At 36.2% G+C, this 21,213-nt stretch overlaps 1 long non-coding RNA gene across 1 annotated transcript in view; it reads right to left on the bottom strand.

Annotated features, from left to right (window-relative positions):
- Positions 1–10,140, bottom strand: part of LOC115627039 — a 72,448-nt gene extending 62,308 nt beyond the window's left edge. The window contains exon 1 of the long non-coding RNA XR_003995641.1: positions 9,894–10,140. This is a non-coding gene — a long non-coding RNA (uncharacterized LOC115627039). The remainder of the gene's footprint in view (positions 1–9,893) is intronic.
- Positions 10,141–21,213: the final 11,073 nt, after the last annotated feature.

The following is a 21,213-nucleotide window of genomic DNA, read 5'->3' on the forward strand; positions in this document are numbered from 1 at the left end:
AGTTGGCAAAAGATAAACAAACATAATGTCCAAATGCTGCGCCTCACATTCAACTTCTTATGTCTCTCTCTCTCTCTCTGTGTGTGTGTGTGTGTGTGTGTGTGTGTTTGTGTGTTTGTTATACACACATACATGTATATATATGTCCATATAATTTTGAGCTGCAACTGGCTAGAAGCAGCAGCAGCTAAGTACTGTGCAACAACAACAATCAGCTAACTGAGGCGGCGACTTGCGACAAAAGTGCGCTTACAAATTTGCCAAACAATGCAGTTCGTCGCTCGTACTTCGACGTACTTCGACCTCCTCTCTGCGCTCTCCAGTCCCCAGTCTCTCCGGCCTCTCCGGCCTCTCCGGTCTCTCCGATTCACTCGATCTTTCGTTGTGGCCCAGTCACGAGACACAGATGCGGACGTGGACGTAGACGTGAATTTGGCCGCACAGCCAGCACAGTTATTATGAACGCTGCTGCTGCTGCTGATGTTGTTGTTGTTGTTGTTGTTGTTGTTGTTGTTGCTAGTGTTGTACTTTTCCTTTTGTCCGCGCACCATTCACAATGCCGCACATTGGTCCCCGATTGATTGAGGAACCACATACACTAGACATATGCGAAAGTGTCTTCAGACTCGACTCGACTCGACCATATATTTCAAAAAGGTAAGAGCGATTCTTCTTCCATCGGCACACATAACTCAAACATGTTTAAAAATGTGTTTCTGGATTAATACTTATTTCGATTACATCTATTCTAAATACATATGTATAGAGTAAAAGCTCTCTTCCGCCCAAGGGGAGTGTCCGCTTAAGGGGATACTTAAGTACTTTATACACCGATCGAATGTTTTAGAAAAATTGTCCGCTGAAGAGGTGTTAGTTAAGGGAGTTTTCACTGTATATATATATATATATATAGATATATACATGTATGTTCATGTATTAGCTAAATACTTAATGCGTGAAGTGTGTAGAAGATGATGTAGTACAGAATCAGGTCTATAATGTGACCACATATGGCTGTGAATCGGGGCATAGCTGGCCAACTGGCAAATAAAATAGCCCCAACGCGCCGGAGGCATTACTAGACGTTATTGTACAGCTTTTTCTTAGGCTTTCTTATCTTTTAAGTTGAGATGAAATTGTTATATTAAGTTATATCATCATTTTATTTTTTATTTTAATATATGTATATAAAATATTAAAGCATATTTTAATTATTATAGTCGACAGAACTATTGTTGATGTACTAAATAAATAAAAAATTAGAAATAAATAAAGTAAATTATTAAAATTATATATATTATTATATTATGGTAATTAATTTTGTCTAAGTAATTTAAATACTTTATTTTTCCAGAACATTACAGAAGGGAAAAAGACGAAATCGAAAAACTGTTTTGTCCTTCAATCTACTTAGTTTCACATTATTTATTCGCAGCACTATAGTATATATGTACATACATATATTTCCGGCAAAAAAAAAAAATTTCAACTTGTTGAAGAAAATCGAAGCAGAGAGCTGAACAACAAAGCCTTTCTTCTTAGGAAGACGCTAAAAGTTCAATTCATACATAATTATATATACTTTAATGGCCTTCATCTTTTATGTTTAGTTTTCTAGTTATATTAAAATTGTTTCGTTTCTAGCATGTCGGAAAATTCGAAATATACCTCAAGTAGTAATGCCAGCTCGTTTCAGAATTCAGAAAAATGTGTGCAAAAATGTATTCATCAGAGCGCTTTACCTTGTAAGAGGAGACCTTATTTTTACAGCATTGTTTTTCTTTTTATGATTACTTTGAAAATATTGAACTATAACAAATTTCACCAAAAATCCTCTCTCTCTTTCTCTCTGATCCAGAGGATGATATGATGTTATGACATTAACAAATTTCATCAGAAGCAGACAACCATAATCTGCTGTAGGAATATATTTGTTAATTTTATATTTATATACAATTATGTGAAAGAAGAAGTCGAATACAAATATTAAATTCGATTGGGATATGTTAATTAGCCACAATTATTTAGGCGCAACCTGTTTTCCGATCGATCACATCTAAGGCTTAGTTCAAGGTAATAAAATGCCAACAATTTAAGCTGAATATTTACAAAATTCAAAAACAAAACAAGAAATTCAAACAAGTGCCATTATTGGCATTTATTCAAATATCTGGTTTATTTTTAGCTTACAAATATTGTCATTAAAGCTAAGTATAATTAAAACCAAAAGATCTGCATTATTTCAAACTGGATCGCAGTTTGTATTTTCAAAATAAACGAATGGAAAGGTTATTTGTATTTGTAGTGAAGTAGCAAAGGTAAGGACTTTTTTCAGAAGCTGATTTATCAGAAATTCTTGTTGTTTGTGTTACTAGTGTTGTACCTATACTTAAGTAACTATGTATCTCGAATCTCTTAATTCGGCTAAGCAACAGAGTTGAAGAGATAGCAGCTAATGTCGAAAAAGACAATTGCAATTTTCAGTCCTCTACCCATTTAAGTGGGTAAGTTTTCCAAATCTCAGCTTGAAAGAGGCTATTGGAACATTATGGAGACACTATCTTCAGCGTGAATCGTTTTTCGAAACTAAATGCATTTGCCAATTTAGTTTCCGCGCAAGCTGATCGTATTTGGAAACGGGTACAGGCCTGATCAAAAATATATCACGTTATCCAATTGAATGCCGCCAATTAATATTGACCTGAGACCAATGTGCTGTGTGGCAATTATCGTCATCGTCGTTGCCTCCGTCGAGATGGACGTGGTTTCGGTTTTGGTGGTGTTGTTGTTGTTGTTGGTGTTGTTGTTGGTGTCGATGTTGGTCGTCGGCGACTCGTGCCACGCGTCCACTTGGCAAGACCAGCAAATTATGTGCACTTGGCTCGACTTGCCTTCAGTGCTGGCCAGAGAGCTGCGCACTATTTTGAGCTTATCAAGTTTGATATGCGCCCAAACACACACACATATGTACCTTGTGGCACAGTATATTGTATTTATATGTAGATGGTACATGCATTAAAATAAAAGACAAACAGACGGACGGCCAGGCGGTCAGACGGACAGACGAACAGACGGACAGGCAGTAAAATGGCCTGCAAAATGTTTGCTGCGAGCTTAAAATGAATTGGAAATGGAGCAAAAGTTTGGACAGCAGCGGCCACAAAAGCGACATTTCAGCATCAGCATCAGCATCGCCAACAACAACATTGCAACGTGCTGCAGTTACTGTTACAGTTACTGCCACAGTTACGACTCTGTTCGTGCCAAATTGGAAATGTTTGCCGCGTTCGGTGAAAACGAATGCGAAATGCGCTGCCCACCACAGGTGGAACTACAAGTAAGTTTTTAGAGCAATAACTAACTTCAACCCTTGCAGCAAAGCTATGGTTATTGAAGTTTTTAAATCTTGCACTCAAATGGTTGGGGGTATACCATAAGGTCTGATCGCCAAAAGTATGTAAAAGCCTTTTTTTTAACAACATTACGAGAACTTTAAATCCAAAACAGCTAGGGACGTAAACTTGTCCTATCCATACACACAATATATTTATTTTAAACCATACTATACTATATAGCCTCTTTTATTCAAAAACTGTCAAAGAAACGATTGGAGAATAAATCAATCAAGTATGGTCACTTTTTTGTTTGGAAAGATATTTAAAACAATGCAGGTATTTATGAATCCTAAATAGTGTCTCTTGTTATTCTGAAGCTCGATCGAAATTGGTTTACTTTCTTTGTATAACTGACATAAGAACGATCGGTGCCAAAATTAATCTTAGCAATCTTTATTGCGATATGGTAATCAAAACTTGATACATATTTATAAATCTCATCAGAATCTATAATATAGCTGCATAAAAACAAAGCAGTCACAACGAAGCTTTAGTTGAAGGACAGTGGATAGGAAAGGGGAGCATGCTTGGTACACATGTAAAGTTTTTAATAAAAAAATTTTAGACTACCAGACCACTAATGGCTATAAAAAATGTTTAACAATTTGTTATCTTCTTGGCGATACTTAGAATCAATTAATTAAACAAAATCCTGAGGAAGAAGAAAAATGCTGCTAACTCAGCAAATCTGTTTGAGCAAAAAAATTACGCTATGAAAAGAAAAATGGGACTGCTTCAAAGAGAAGTTGACAAACAATAATGAATTCTTTAACAACGCATTACTTAAAACCAATACAACAACCAAGCAATGCTCTTTATCTACACTATTTAAGAGTTTTAGCCAAACAGTTAACCAAAATATGCTTATTACAATAACTTTGATAGACTTTAACGAAATTAATTGATTTAAAAACCCAAACACTGCAAATATTTATTTATACATGACAGACTCTAATAATAAGTGCCACTATAGAATGAGTTCTTAGCGCTGACCAAACGACATTCCTGCGACATTTTGTATGAAAGAGTAAGGACAACTCGCAGAATACTATATCTATAGCCAAAAAAATGTATCTAACAATCGGTCGAACTCAAATTCGATGTATAATGAATAGTGTATTTAGAAAGTAAAGTTATTCCAAGACGCATTTAAAAGAGTTTCGGAATGTTGATTATGTTTAGCAAATGTTTTTTTGTAATTTGAAACCAATTAAATAATAAAAAAATACTAAATATAAAATAATGAGGCAAAACAAATTATTCATTTTGAGTTTTTGATTATAAATATTAAATTAGATCTGTTTAACAACATTTCGCTAAATAAGTAAATAGAATCAAATCGAAATCATCGCATAAAATACATTGAAAGTAAAAATAATTAAACTAAGGATAATAAATTCTATAAATAAATAAATATTTCAAAGTCCATAATAAATTCTACTAAATAATGTTTACCCTATTTAAATTACTAAGAGTTTAACTGCAATGAAGAGGAAAGGAATAGGAAATAAGTAAATATAATCAACTCGAATTTATCAAATAAAAGATATTAAAAGTAAAAATAAAAATAATTAAATTAGGGATAATAAATTCTATAAATAAATAAATATTTGAAAGTCCATAATAAATTCTTCAAAATAATGTTTACCCAATTTGAATTACTAAGAGTTTAACTGTAATGAAGAGGAAAGGAATAGGAAAAGGAATCAAATGGGAATCAAATCGAATTTATCAAATAAAATATATTAAAAGTAAAAGTAATTAAATTAAGGATAATAAATTCTATAATAAATTCTACAACATAATTTTTCCCCTATTTAAATTACTAAGAGTTTAACTGTAAACTGTAAAGGAATAGGAAGTGTATGTCTTTCGAAATGGATGTCCCTTTATATAGCTCTTCATATACATATGTACATAACTGGGCGTATAAAGTACCTTGCCCAATCGATATATGGCTAGAGTTTCCAAAATACTGCTTATTTTTTGTTTTATAAGGAGGTTCGTTTAAGGTTTGAGGAAGGCGCTCTACCTCGATGTTATATCAAAGGAATCTGATTAGCTAAGGACTAATAATGGTCGGGCATTGTTTAAACTTTAAAGCTATTGCGACATCGACAACTTCTACTTCTATTGCTTTGTATCGATGTTCTTGATGCATTGTTATTGTGTTTGGCATTGCTTTGCTGATTGTCTGTTGATCGTCCAGTGGTATGCGGCATGAAGTGTGGAGTGTAGAGCGTGCCTCATGTCCCATGCCCCATGCCACATGCCACAAGCGGCCGCGTGCAGCGCACAAAACTGACGGCATAGAAAAGTAAAATGAGAGCAAAAATCGCCGCTGCCACAAAAATGTGTCTTGGCCTGGTGGTTTTGTCTCCCCCTGTCGCAAATGTGGCTATTACTCTTGCGCTGTTGTTGTTGTTGTTGTTGTTGCTATATTTGTAGCAGTTGTTGTTGTTGTTGTTGCTGTTGCTGTTATCCGTGCTCCGCACCATTGGCCTAATGTTTGTTGCACATTGTGCTGATCTTGTTTATTATGCAAGAAAGCTGCAAGTAAGGCCCCAAAAGAAAATAAAAAACCAAAAATTGAAAATAAAAGACAACAGCGAAAAAAGTGAACCACCAACAACAACAACAGCAATAGCAGCAACAACAAACAAACAACAACTCCAATAGCACCAACAACAGTCAAATAAAAAAATAAAAGCAAAGACACTTTCTGAGCCTTGCTTGCAGCAATGGCACTTTTTGTTGTTGTTGTTGTTGTTATTGTTGTCAAAGTTAGTGCTGTTGTTGTTGTTGTTGTTATTATTGTTGTTGCCTGCCTGCTTATTGATGAAATTTTCTGGAGGGTGGTTGGACTTGCTTCAGTTTTTGGCTGCAGTTAATTTTTTAGAAATGTTGAAATTGTTGGCCAACCATTTTTACTGCTGCTCTTTTTGTTGTTGTTGTTGTTGTTGTTGTTTTCGCTACACACTTTCACACACACACGTACAGACACGTACACACATGCACGCAAATACTACATACAAAGTGTCTAATTAGCGAGGAGCTTGGCTTCGAATTCATTTCAATTTTTTGCAAATAATTTTTAATTTTTTGTTTTTTGTTTGAGTTATTTTTAGTTTTTATTTTTTATTGCCACTTGATATTGAATTTGGTAGCGGTAGGTAGCGGCAAAAAAAAAATATATCAAATAAAACAATTGTTTAAAATCAATCAATTGTGACTTTTTTGAAAGTGCTTAACAAGTGTCTCTGTGCCTTTTGGCTTCCAGCACATTATAAAATAAAATAATACACATGTAGAGACCGCAAAAAAACATCAACAGCCTGCAAGAAATAGAGACAAGACCGCATTTAAAAATAAATATAAAAGGAAGGCAGACAGGCGGCTGCCAAAAGTGCCGTTAAGCATTTTTATACGGCCAATGCAACGCTTTTTGACCAAAAACCTTCGCAAAAACGCGCCAATCACTCGCCAAACGTACGCCAGACTTGACAGCGACTGCGACGGCGAACGCGATCGCGATCGCAAACTGCCAATTGGCCAAATGACGAATACTAAGCATAAGTATTGCAACGGCCCAGAAGTTGGATCAATAAAGAGGCCACTTAGCACCACCGATTGCCAAAAAAAAAAACAAATGGCACAAGCAAATACGCTCGCCAATTAGACGCTCAAAACATTACTTTCCAAGTTGAATATCAAAAATTAGGAACCACAATGCAAGCCCTAGAATGTAATAATTATCACTAAGAATCACTTCGAAAATCGCATGCGACTGTTAAAAATCGAGAATGAATTAGAAACCTAACTCTGTATTGGGTCGCAGCCTAAACTAAGTATAAGTACATGTTGATTTAAATACCAGAAGCCCAGCATAGCTCTGAATATTGTGGGATCCATCAGCGAAAACTAACTAGGGTTTCATATCTTCCAATTAGAAATACAAAACATATTATCCAATATTATTGTGCAGTTTCACGTTGAATTTACAACGATAACCCACAATGAAAGCCCTAAAATCCAATCACTAGCACTAGAAATTATTTGGACCAATCAAGAATTATTGAATTCCATCAGTGAAAGGTAATAAAGAATTTCTAATAACATATCTGACGAGGCAAGCGCGATAGAAACTTAAAAGAAGCACATTCTACGCCTTGAACAGTGGGCAGGAAGAGTTAAATTATTCACTTATTCTTACTATATTTAGAAGATTGCAAATATTGTATTTCATATATTTCAGAAATATCATTATATTGATTAACTTATGCATATATAATAACAATTTGTCCAATCTATTCGGACTCAGGACATTTTAGATTCATTTTTGTATCGCGCAGACTGTCTGAACTTTTCTTCAAATGATTTATTTTTCAAAAAATTTGTTACAGTTGCGCAAAACCAATTTCTATTTCTAAGGATATTGCTTTAGAATACTGCTTTAAAAATTTTATAAATGTAAAAAAAAGGATATTGTTGATATATATTTACAATTTCTTCAATATTTTTGTTGTCACATTTTTTTAACTACAAGTATATAGAAATATCTTGAATATTAAGAACATAATTGTTTTCAATAAACAAAGAGTATTTTTAGCATTTGTAATACGGATCAGAAGATTTGAAATATTATATCTTAACCATTCCTGTGTGGCTTTAGAACACTTATAAAGAAATCACACAAACAATCGTTGCAAGTAAAAATTCGGCAGAGTTAAGACAGGGAAGAGATATCTTGTAACTATAAGTAGACTAACTTGAACTCCCCAACCAGCCAACAAATATTTGAAGCGTGAATATACTTGTATTTGATAAATAAAAATGGGAATTGAGATCTAGAATATCAAGAGTGATTTGTAAATGTGCGCGATTTACATATCATACTGCTTCGAGTTGGGCGGATGGAATCAGGAAGTTATTACTGAAAATCGTTGGTTTCGAGGTGAACAAGAAATTGGGTTGGGTTGGGACTGGCCCGGCCCGGCCCGGCCCGGCCTGGCCTGGGTTGGCTAAAAGCAAATATGACAAGTTTGAGGCAATATTTATGATGAAAGAGTTTGGAAACGAAGCAAAAACAACAAAATCAGACGCGTTAGAATAAATTGGAGGCCAAGCGCCGTTACTTTTGTTCAGAGAGCGCGATTGTGAGGTCGACTTTGTAATTGGCCATAACAAAGAATAATGCCAAATCAAATCAAATGGCAAAGCAGTTCATAGTCTATTGCCAATCTCTTTGGATGCACATGAGCTGCGAGTTCTAAATTTGAAACAGCAACAAAAAAGTTGGTCAAGTCCAATCTCGAATGGCCAACCACAACGAAATGTGCACACGATTGTGCAGAAAATTGGTTCTAAGCCACACGATTTCATTGGCAAGGTCAGGCGGCTGCCCCCAACCTTGAGCTGACGGTAGTTTCAGCCGCAGACTCAGCCTCAGCCTCTGTCTTGGACTCCTCAAGATTGTTACAGTTGGTCGCTCGCTTGTTGGCAGTGGATCGTTGGTTGGTCGGAAGTGGCGCAGCGGTTGCTCAGCGTTGCAGAAAACTGACCCATTTGATGCTCATCGGGCGATAGCTTGAAAATTCACTTCATTCATTCATTTAAATTCAGGCAACTCATACTTTGGGGGTAGCCATAAAATGAACGCGGGGGCAAAGGCTGTGCTAAGCCTCAATGGCATTTCATTGAGATTAGTTAGCACCTAGAACTCAATTCAATTCGATTTAGTCGATGGCCGCTGTCTGGCTGTTTGTCAGCAATTAGCGCATTAGAATCGCCCATTAAGTCAAAGCGCACAGCCACATACTCGTACATGCCAAACATTTATTTTATTCATGCCAAATCAATAAACTGTGTGGATTGTCTAAGCCCCATCAACCACATCAGCGGGCATTAATTGAAAAATACCCTTGCCAAGAGCCTTATCGTTCTAGGCAGTTGTGATCGTAACATCTTAACTGTTTTGAGGAGCAAGACTTATAAAAACCCAGCTAAGAGTCCTTAACTACCGAACAGGCGTCGCCAAGTTAGAGAGTTTCAAAACTCTTCAAACATTATTAGAACATTGTAGACTATTTGGATTAATTTATTTATTTTATCATTTGGTATTAAAAACAAAAAGTAACAGAATTTGAAAATTAAAATAATTCCCTAATTTAATATCAGTTGTAGACGTTTGTTCGTTTCATCCATTGAGATGAAAATAATAACGCGTCATATAATTGAAACAATTTGTAATTGAATATAAATTCAATTTCAGTCGTTACCAAATCGGATTAATAAATAAAATATAAACAACAAAATCATGCATCTATAATCTATATCACTAAGATATGGATCGTTTCTAGGGTATATTATGTTCGGCACGCGCTTTGGTTTCAACTGTGTTTGTTTTTTGTTTGCGTTTATTTGTGAAGCTGCCCCCACTTGAGATCTCTAAATAGATTTAAGATATATGCAAATAATTAACAGAATAAATCAGCTTACCTCAATATATGGCATATGATAGATACATATGTATGTACCCGTACAAATAGTATGTCGATGGGTGTGTGCGTGTTTCTCAATTTTGAGCCTTTTCGAATTTTCGAATTTTGTGCGCGATTAACGACAGAACAGAGGTGGCGAGAAAACAATACGGAACAGGTTCATTTTTTTCGCATTCTTATTACTGACTTGTTCAATTTGGCAGATAAATAATAATAAACACAAATGAGTTGCCAAATCCGCCAGATCGTACCTATAACTTACACACACACAATAACACACAATACACACACATGCACAATTATTATCGAAATCCAAATTACAAAAAAAGTGCACACGCAATATTGCAAATATTAAATATTTGCATATCTGTACGTACAATATATTTCATAATATTAACTTTTTATTGATTCGCTGTCTATTGTCGTTTGAATTTCACTGCGATGTACAAAAAAAATAAAAATAAATGACTAAAGAAGAAGCTGTTATTAACAATCATTAAGAAGCAGTTAACACTTTCCCATTAATTCGATAAGTAACTGCAAATTTGGTCAAAAAGAAAATATAAAAGCCATGTCACTAATTGACACAGTCATTAAATATTTTCAAAACAAAAACAGAAAAAAAAGCTACGAAATTTCCATATAGAATTTCTAACCAAGTTTGTACTTCTTTTTAAAATATTTGTAATTAGAAATATATATGGATGGTTATTCTTATTGGAAAAGGCACAGAGCACGCACGCAGAGTTTTTGTAGGAGCCTGGACCAGAGGCTAGTGCCGGAAACACTAGACGGGCAGCTCTGCGAAGCACAGTTGAGTCTCTTCTGAGGCACTTTTTACAACGCGATCTGCGCGAGGCTACGACGTCAGCTCTTGCCGAATGCACAACAAGCACTGAATGGGGCTGGCCGAGGCCGCCTGCGATGATAAAGCCAGAAACGGCGCTGCTTGCTTGCTTGCTTGCTTGCTTTTTGGCCCGATCAGCAGCGGTAGCTTCGAATTGGCGGACCACATGAATCGAAACGAAGCACGCACCGCGCCACGAGTGGAATGAGTGGAACGAGCGCACCGAACTGGGACCTTACCGTTTCTTTGACGCTGCTTCTGAGTTGGAAAAGCAGCACAGCACAGCACAGCGCAGCTCAGCTTAGCAGAGCAGAGCAGTGAACAGCACAGCCTGCGGGATCAATAGGAATTCTTATTAGCCAAATTGGTATTCGATTACACTCGGCAACAAAACCGAACGTGACTGACTACAGCTTCTTTGTTTACGTATCTAAGTATGTACATTTGTGATTCCGATTATAAAAACTCATAAGCTCACAAGCTCCATAAACTTAGTGACGAACGAACAAAATTGTGAACTAATTTGGGCCGAACGATAAATACTTGTACAATTCTGCTAATCGAAAAATTTTTGAATTCTCAATAGATATAGGTCAGTTTGGTTATATTACCAAGAATCTAGCATTCAGATCGGAATTAACATTTTAGGAGCTTTAGACGCAAACAGGAATACAATGCTGGAGTGCAGGGGGCTCTACGTCCAATTACTCCCAAGAACCAATGGCAGCTAGCTGGACATGAAAACATATAAAACGGTTAAAAAAGTAATTGACAAATTTAAGTAAAAAACTTAGTGGGGAGTAGGTTGTGCAACAGACAGTAAATAAACACAAAGTGCGTAAAGCTTAGGAGAATATTTAAATCCAAGTTTGGTTATTCTAGCTCTTATACTTTCCGAGACAGACATGGCTTTATCTACCGAATCGTCTTCTCACACTGATGAAGAATATGTACACATCTGTCACAGCTCCTTCCGTAGTGCAGGGTATAAAAATGCATTAGTCATGTTGCGTAAGAGTTATACGTTTATTTATCAATGCATTTCGTTGGTTTATTCAGATTTATTGTTTGACCTCATCGTATACTTATAGCTGGGATATATACATATAGCGAGCTTATTTTATATTAGCCGCTATTATTTCTGCAACTTAACTTTGTGAGCTAAAGGTCTTCTACTTATTTTTACTTGTAACATCATCAAAGTGCCTATAACTTTTTAGTGAATAGTCAGATTTTGAGGTTCTTTATTTAGTTGCCAGTATCCTTCGCGGCATCAAACAATTGATTTTAAAGAATGCTATTTTAAGAAAAGTCTTTTATGTTATTCAGAATCTTTCTATTGACATATCGACCAACAGTGCAGCCAATCAAATGAACGATAATATGGAACTAGTGCTCTGGTATTTCGCCACTACATGGACTGTCGTTCATCGTTTGTGTGTTTGTGAATGTGCTAAGATTTTCACTTCCTATCTGGTAAGCCATAATAATGCGCAACAAATGGAAAGCTTGAAGTAAAATGAAGTATATATACATACATATATACTTGTATATGCCCCATATACCATCATTGGTGTGAATAAGAATCAAACTTAATATAAAAGATGGAATGGTGTTTGGAGAGGAAATAGTTTTGAATGCTTCAAACTTCAGTGACTGATCATATTGATCAAAAGTAAATCTTTTTCGCAGTAGGACGAATTCATAGAAATTCCACTTGGGAATTATAAATCTCAAATATTCTTTACACCAAAAAGCTGCCATAGCTTAATAAAATCCATTTGTTGATAGCCAACATAGCTCAGAAGGAGGAGCTACAAATCTTATAAACAACACTCTAAAGATTCCCTTAGCCGTTTGTTAAACGCTAAAACGAATTGTGCGCAACCTTTAAAGACCCGAAGATGGATTGTTCGTTCATGTGAGTGGCGTCTGCTTTTTCCGATTTACACGTAAACGAGCGATAAACCGCAACCACATCAATCATTCACCCAAAGACCTAATTACACATAAGTTATCATTTTATGAACAATTCCACATCAAATAGCCCAGCTTATGGGTCGTTTGTCAGCGCATCGTAATTGGATAATCCCAATTCATTTCGATCTAACGAATACGAATACTCGTACGAATCGCAGCCACGGGCATTTCTGCAAATTCAATGCTTATCGTTTGTTCATTGTTTCTAATTTAATGCCAAGTGCGCAGACGGAAGTCACAACAACACAAAAATTGAAATGAAATAATCGAAACTATATACTTATTAAACAAAGCAACAAACAACATACAACTACAACAACAACTCGAACAACAACAGCCATTATGATGGCGTTTATTAGATCAGACAACGAGCGGCTCACGTAAACGGTCATTGGTGGAGGCTGGAGCGAGGAGGGGGGAGCGAGGAGGGAGGAGGAAGGAGGAAGGAGGGGTGAGCATTGAACGAGCATGGAGCTAAGATCAGCTTGGCTCATCGGGCGGTGGTGCTGGTAGAGGGGGTGCCAGTGGGGTGTTGAGGCACTGCTTGACGTATGTGTGTGCGGGTGTGGCGGCGCAAAAATAACGGCACAATTATGACCGTCATATACGTACATATGTATGTACATATGTATATGTGTGGGTATACTTAGTATAAAGTGGGGTCCCCATATGTTGAATAATCCGACATTTTTGATCTACATATCGACTTTCTCAAAATATATACAAGTACATAGCTAATAATTGTTGCATTAATCCCCATATTCATAGCGCTCTTAAAACTGAATTTTGTCAATTCTTTGAATTCTTCGAACGCTAGGGGTCTTTATAATCACCGAAATTACTGAGATTCGGTGAGGAATCAAATTACTTCCTTGCTGGACAACCTTAAAAACTTCCGAAAAGCATTAAAGAAATACAAAAATATTACGAGCAAGTAGGGAGAATAATAATTATTATTCTATATTTTGTTTTAAGCAAAATTAATATTTGTATTGTAAGGAAACATTATAAAAAGATTTTATTGAATATTTTTCGATATATACCTTTCGGAATACACCTTATTCTGTTTTTACACGGTAGATTGGTTCCGGAAACAATATATATGAAATTTTTAATTTTTAAACCAAAAACCGAAAATACCGAAAATCGTGTAAAAAAGACCGTGTAAAAACAGAATTACTTAATCCATTCTTAAATTTCTTCTTAAATTTTTTAATTTTTAAATTTTCATAAAAAATATTATGGAAAATGATTATATGGAATAATATGATCAAATTGAATGAACCTAGACTCTGTATTTTATGTTTCAGTCGGACTATCATTATTATTGTTATTACACGATAAGTAGATTATCTAACAAAACTTAATCTAACATAAATTTGCGACGTCTTCTTCGATATTATTCATGTGATATGTTTATAAAATAGTGTACAAAATCTACTAATTCTTACTTAACTTCCTTAGCATTAAAATGAAATTTCTTACTTTCGATTTATTGTTGAAATACTGATGTTGGTATTATTCATATAATTAATTGCTAAGGCTTCATAAATCTCGATTGATCTTGATTCAATTCTTCAGTGACTAGTTTCGTTCTTGAATTTAAGATAAAATCACGCTCGTTTTAACGTCTTTTTATACCTTTTACAAAAACGGTGAAAGGGTGTACTCGAACTAGATAGTCTTAACGCCAAATGTATTTAATAGGCGAACGAAGGCGTGGCAGGGCATGAGGACAACTTCTGTACCATAATAGCTAGGGACCCCAAACTTCGTATGTAGACTTCCCTTATCCGTACGGATATGCAGACATATGGTTGTATATGGATTTTCCTTAAAAAAGGAACGATTGAGTCAACATATACACCTAATTCGGTTTACACATTGATCATGTGGAAAATTAATCGCGCCAGATGGAATAAAGTCGTGTAACTATATTTACAAATGGTAATTTTCAAACCGTGTTAAATGAAAACCGTGTAAAAACAGAATTAGGTGTAGTCGAATCGAACGAATCGTTATAAACTCATAATGTTTCTGAGATTTATGGGCTTTACTGTAACATACATACGGCTACGTACATACATATTTATGGATGCTTGTTTGTATTTATTTATCATTTTAATATATTTGTATTTTGTTTTTTCCGCTACATTCTCCAAGGACAAACAACATTTCAGTCAATCGGTCGCTCTATCTGCCAGTCTGTCTGTCCCACTGTTCCACTGTCCCTCTGTCTGTGTGTCAGTTCTGTCAGTTCCGTCGCAGCAGCTCCACCAACGTAGTGCTGGCAACGCCGCCGGCTAACGGCAAACGACGCCAAGATCGATCTAAAAATCTCGGAGCTGCAAGTTTTTCGCAGTGCCGTCGACATACAGAAACTTTCCTTTTTGTGTGTGTGTGTGTGTGTGCCAAAGTACCTGTGTGTGTGCGTGTGTGTGTGTGTGTGTGGCAAAAGGCAAAGCGCAAAAAGCGTGCGGGCGCGTTAAAACAACAACCACAACAACGAGAGCGCATTGTAAGGTGTGGCAAGCAGGCAGGCGCTGTTCTGTTGTGGGGCGTTCGTCTATACATGTGTGTGTGTGTGTGTGTGTGTGTGTGTGTGTGTGTATGTGTATGTGTGCAACAACAACGGCATTAAAACTTACAGTTACAATTTGAAAAGCAACTACAAAAATGGCATAAATAATAAAAATAAAAAACAAAAGTTGTGTTGGCTTTTCAGCTTCAAACTTCAAACTTCAAATTGTGGCGCGCCACATTCTGCACAAAAGGAAAAACCAAAATAAAACACAACAACAACAACGACAATAACGGCACAAAATTTGTTTTTTGTTTTAAATTTAATAACGTCTGCGTCTGTCTATTTTACAACAATTTATGCTCACATATAATTTGGGTTTTGGGGTGCCATTAAAAATTTGCGCTTACCAAATCGCTTAAACAATTTATTCAAAGTGTTGGCGACAATTCACTTTTTGGCCTGCACGCTACAAACATACACACACACACACACACATATATATACATATACATCTGTGTACATATGTACATATTTATATGTTTTTCTCTTGCGCAACAAACAGCATGACCAAAATTTATGGTCCGCCACTTACCAAAAACGCAAGGTCAGAATTTAGAACAGTGCAGCGCCCTATGTCAGGTCTTGAATGCTTAATGCTTAAATGCATTGCCACGCAACAGGTTCGCAACAATACCAACAACAACAACAACTAGAACAGCAGCAACATCGGGTAACAGGCAATTGGAATATATGTATGTATATAGTATGTGTGTGTAGATATACTATATGCATGGGCGATCTGGCCTGGAACCGGCCGCTGACTCAGCGCCCACGTTACAGGGAGTGGCAGTGGCAGTGGCAGCACCACCATCAGCAACAACAACAACAGCAGCTACAGCAGCAGCAGCAGCCACACATTTGACTTTGATTTGTGGCACAAGCACACCAAAGTTGTTGCCACAAATAAATCAGCACCAAATGCAGTAAAACTCCACAATTCCATAGCTCCACAACATCAGACTCCGAAATTCCCAAGGCCAAACAGGCAACAAACAAACAACAACAACGACTGGCTTTACTTCACCATTCCACACACACACACCCTCACACACACGCACACATACACAACGCCTACAACAGCATTGGCGAAAAGGTCAAGTCAAGTGAAAATGCGCGACAATTGAGAGCGAATTTTCCCCATGCGCCAAGTGTGAGAAAGCTGAGAAAAATGGAAAATTATGTCAAAATATAATGCAGCGCCACAGTGGGGTCATCATCATCCGCCACCCCCATTGCTCGACAGTTCTGGAACTTCCGAAATCTCAAGAGCGGGAGATATAGTAAAAGGATTTATGGAAAACTAAGCAGAAAGCTAAAGTAGTGCCAATCGGACTCCCCCGACCTGTCCCCACTCTAAAGACCTGCAATTTAAAAGACTTTTAATTTCTATATCACCGCTATATTGCAAAGATTCCGAAAATCATAACCACCAACAGTCTAGATCTGAATCTAAATCTAATATGATCTTCGTAGTAACATATTCCATCCTTGAAAATAATAATACGCTCCCGTACGAATTGGATTTTCACAAACAGATAAAGACTTTTAATTACTATATCAGCTATATTGCAACGATTCAGAACATCATAACCACCAATAGTCTAGATCTAAACCTAAATCTAATATGATCTTCGTAGTAACATATTCCATCCTTGAAAATAATAATACGCTCCCGCACGAATTGGATTTTCACAAACAGATAAAGACTTTTAATTACTATATCAGCTATATTGCAACGATTCCGAAAATCATAACCATCAACAGTCTAGATCTAAATCTAATATGATATTCTATCCTTGAAAATAATAATACGCTCCCGTACGAATTGGATTTTCACAAACAGATAAAGCCTTTTAATCAGTTATATTGCAACGATTCCGAACATCATAACCATCAACAGTCTAGATCTAAGCCTATATCTAATATGATATTCTATCCTTGAAAATAATAATACGCTCCCGTACGAATTGGATTTTCACAAACAGATAATATGTTATGAGAGTGGAAAGCAAACGGATTTATACATAAGTATGTACTATAAATCAATCCGTTTCGGAACAGAATTAAATTCAAAGTAGGATCAGTGGAAACATTTCACAATACAGAACCGAAGAGCAAGAAACCGAAATTAAATGCAAGGCACTAGGAATTTAGTTCCTCCAAGACGATAGAATCTATTCTATTTCAGATCAGAGATGATCCGTTTTGTCCACTGTGCGGCAACTTCGCGGCAGCAACATCAACAGTGATGTCTGGGAGCCTATTTGCAGCTAAACAATAAAAGTTCATAAATAAATTTTCATATCAGCTGCGGAAAATGCAAAGACGCCCTTGTCGGCGTGCGCTTTTCACTTTCGCAAATGAGACGTGTAATGTCTGAGGCTGGTTTTTCTTTCCTTTATGAGGGCGCAGACGCTGCAGGGGGCTGGGAGCTATCGACTTACCGCAGCTCAATTTCAAAGTCGCATTGCGGTTGAGGGGCTCCCCACGACGAGCTTGCATTGCGAAAATGTTGCACGCATTTTCAATGTCTGCGGACGATGATACGAACTCGAGTACGCCGATCAGTCCAATTTCACAACGTAATCTAATTACGTCAAGTTGTGGCAATCAAGAGTAATAATGAATATAATAATGAATATCATTGATGGATATAAGATCCTTCTGTTTGGTTCAATCTCTGTGTCAATTGAAATACAAGTAGAAAGCCCATATCACTGAACTAATAAACTAAGATTTGTGCGTATAAACATTTATTTACAATTTATTAAACCAATATGGCAGCTGAAGCTAGTTGAAATGTAATGGGGATTACTAGAATTGTCCATGGTATATATCTATGGGACACAATTAAATCCATGTAAATATGCAATGTGATATTTACAATATTTTGAAATTAAATATGAAATATATTTATGTAACTATATATTTTACACAAGGGATCTGGTGGGAAGATCCTTTGTGTCTGTGTGGATGGCACTTATTCTTTTTTTTTTAATGTTAATATACCCAAAACGACTCCTAAATGGCATTTAAAGGTGGAGTATGAAGCTGGAATAAATCTTTTACATTTCTCCTTATCATTCTGAATACGTCATTAGATAATTGGTGCTCTCGTGACGTCACAATAAGCACTCCTTAAGCCGCGTCGCTCTATCATTCCCACAGCCATTTTTATACTCTCTTTCTCTATCTTCTACATCTTCCAATTTGTTTAACTTTGATTGCAACCGCCTTATAAGAAATATCTTGAAACTATTGAACACTCTACCTACACCATTTGGTGACCATTTTGAACTTAACTGCCCATCCTAAATTCCATTCTAAGTTCTTATTTCATAATTTTTAATAATAATCTGAGATTCTTGTAAAAATAATAATAGAAAATGCACATTAAATTCAAGTTAAAGATAAAAATGTTGAATTCTGTACTTGATTTATGAGTTCATCTAAACTCACTGCCTCTTCGTCAGGATAATAAACGCGGTTGCTTACTGATACTTCGTTTATACACTTTAGACATTTCTTAACGCAGCGACGACAACCTTTTAAAAGAAACAGCTAATGCTCGAGCCTCGTGCTGATTTTGATAGATTTTATTATCGAAAGTCGTTATTGCTACTTATATTCATAATGTTGAGCATTCACAAAGATACAAAAATATATGGTGAAAAATAAAGTAGAGCTAAAAAAAGGCAAAATAAATATTTTATAGCCGCAACCCGCTATTTTCCAATTTTTTCCCGCACTGGCATTTAAAAAAAGCCTGATCTGGCGGGAAAAAAGCTAAAATTGCTGCACTGCTGCACAGTAAGAGTAACAGTAAAAATTTAATTAATTAATTAAATTAAATAAAAAATATTCAGTACATGTGTACATACAGTTTCAACAGCAAAAATTACGGGAGTTATGGAGAAAACACGAATTTGGGGGGAGTGGCGGTGTGCATCGAAAAAAACTCAAGCTCGTACTTTCTCGGTCTTGGGAGAATCTGGACACCAAGTTTGGTTGTTCTGGCTCTTATACTTTCTGAGATCCTTGCGTTCATACGGACGGACGGACAGACATACGGACATGGCTATATCGACTCGTCTTTTGGGGGTCTGTCACGCCTCCTTCTGTATGCTGCATACATTCGCACAAAACTAGTATACCCTTTCACCCTTTGGGTGCAGGGTGTAAAAATGTTTCATGGATTTTACGCGGTCATGCTAACAATAATTGAGAGATCGTTTCCCAACACTGCATGGATATAATCTGTGATATCAGTAGCATAGGATACAACACTTGCCTTACGAGCTTGAAATTGTTTTTCGGTTCCTCAAAGGACAACGAGTGAATTTTCTTTCCAACGCCTCTGTTGACCCGTTTCTGGAGACTGTGCTGCCTCCGAAAACTTTCATAAGATCTTGACTGCCTTCCAGAAACATCGTACAACACAGATCTATGTACATTTATTATTTCTTTTTGCAACTCTTTTACGGCACTTATTTGGTGGGCTTCCCAAGCACTCTGAGTAGGCCTTGAATTCCAAACGGGGACAACCCCAGGAATTTGAACAGGGAAATTCTAGTCTGGCTGCAATCGTTGTGTCGAACACGTGGCAGCACAGACTCAAAATTTAGTTTTCCTTCTTTCTTTTTTTACTAATAATTTTGTTTCATTTTTTTACTTTGCTTTCTTTGTTATTTAAAAAGTTGTACCATTTTTAAACTGCGTTAATTTTGATACAATGTCCTTATATTTTGGAAGTTCAAATGTAATTAGTATTTCGAGCATAAAATTTGCGAAGTATGGAACGCGGTCATTTTTTTTTTTTATTTATTTTATTTACACGAATTCAATTTCACTTTGTTCATATTTCTTAAAAACATTATGAATTAGCTTAGCTTTTTCTACTTAATTAAACAAAATGGAGAAATAAAAATGGTTAACAACAATCGACAGTGTAAAGCGGGAAAAATTAAACAAAGAAACCCGTACATGAATTTAATTACTTTTTATTATTTACATTTTACTTAGCGCTATAAGGACGTCGGAGCTATTCAAAAGTCTTGGACCTCTATTCTAAAACAACACGTGGCTGATGGCCTGAAACTCTCGTTCTTGAAATGTGATTAATTTGAATAAAATAAGCCTCTTTTTTCAAATTATCAATTCCGTGATTAATTTGTGTAATAAGCCCTGTTGATTGTATATTTGTTGAAGCCACAAATACTGGAATAAGCTGTCGCGAATCAAAGTTTTGGCACGAGGGCATCCGAGTTGTGGGACTTCTATATATCTTAAGTTTATCTGTAAAATAACTCATTTTATTAAATTAAATTAGTCTTCCAGCTATGATCAAACACAGAAAGCAGTAACAGTTCTGTGCAAAGAAAATGCTTTCAATTCCAAAAGTCATTCGCTCAAAATCCGATCATAAGCATTAAATAATAGAGCAATACTCTAGGAGCTCGAAAGCAGACGATGGTGCAAAAAAAAGTTTTGAGTTCGTTTTAAAAAGAAAAAGCGATGCCTCATTTCTAAAGCGATGAAGACATTAAATTATAGATTTTCAGAATTGTTGGCAAAGATAAGAGAAATGGAAAATGGGAAAACACGGAAAACGTAAAGCCACTGCGATGGCAATGGCAGCAATCTAAGCAGAAAATGGAAAATACGGCTGTGTGCGTGTCTGTATCTGTATGTGTAATTTCCCTTTGTGGTTGTTTTATTTCCCTTTTTGCATGAAAAATTGCGGCCGCACACAAGTGAAAATGCTTTCACGCCAAAGACAAAGGGAAAATGCATTGGAAATGAGGAAAAGCTGCGCCACAAACAGTTGGCAGTGGCAGTGAAATCAAAGAGACCAAACTCTATGGCCCATTGCAGATAACAAAGCCCTGCAAACCCAAACCAAATAAA

This window comes from Scaptodrosophila lebanonensis, unplaced genomic scaffold (genome assembly GCF_003285725.1).
Source record: "Scaptodrosophila lebanonensis strain 11010-0011.00,11010-0021.00 unplaced genomic scaffold, SlebRS2 tig00000089-arrow-pilon, whole genome shotgun sequence".
NCBI classification, from domain to species: domain Eukaryota; kingdom Metazoa; phylum Arthropoda; class Insecta; order Diptera; family Drosophilidae; genus Scaptodrosophila; species Scaptodrosophila lebanonensis.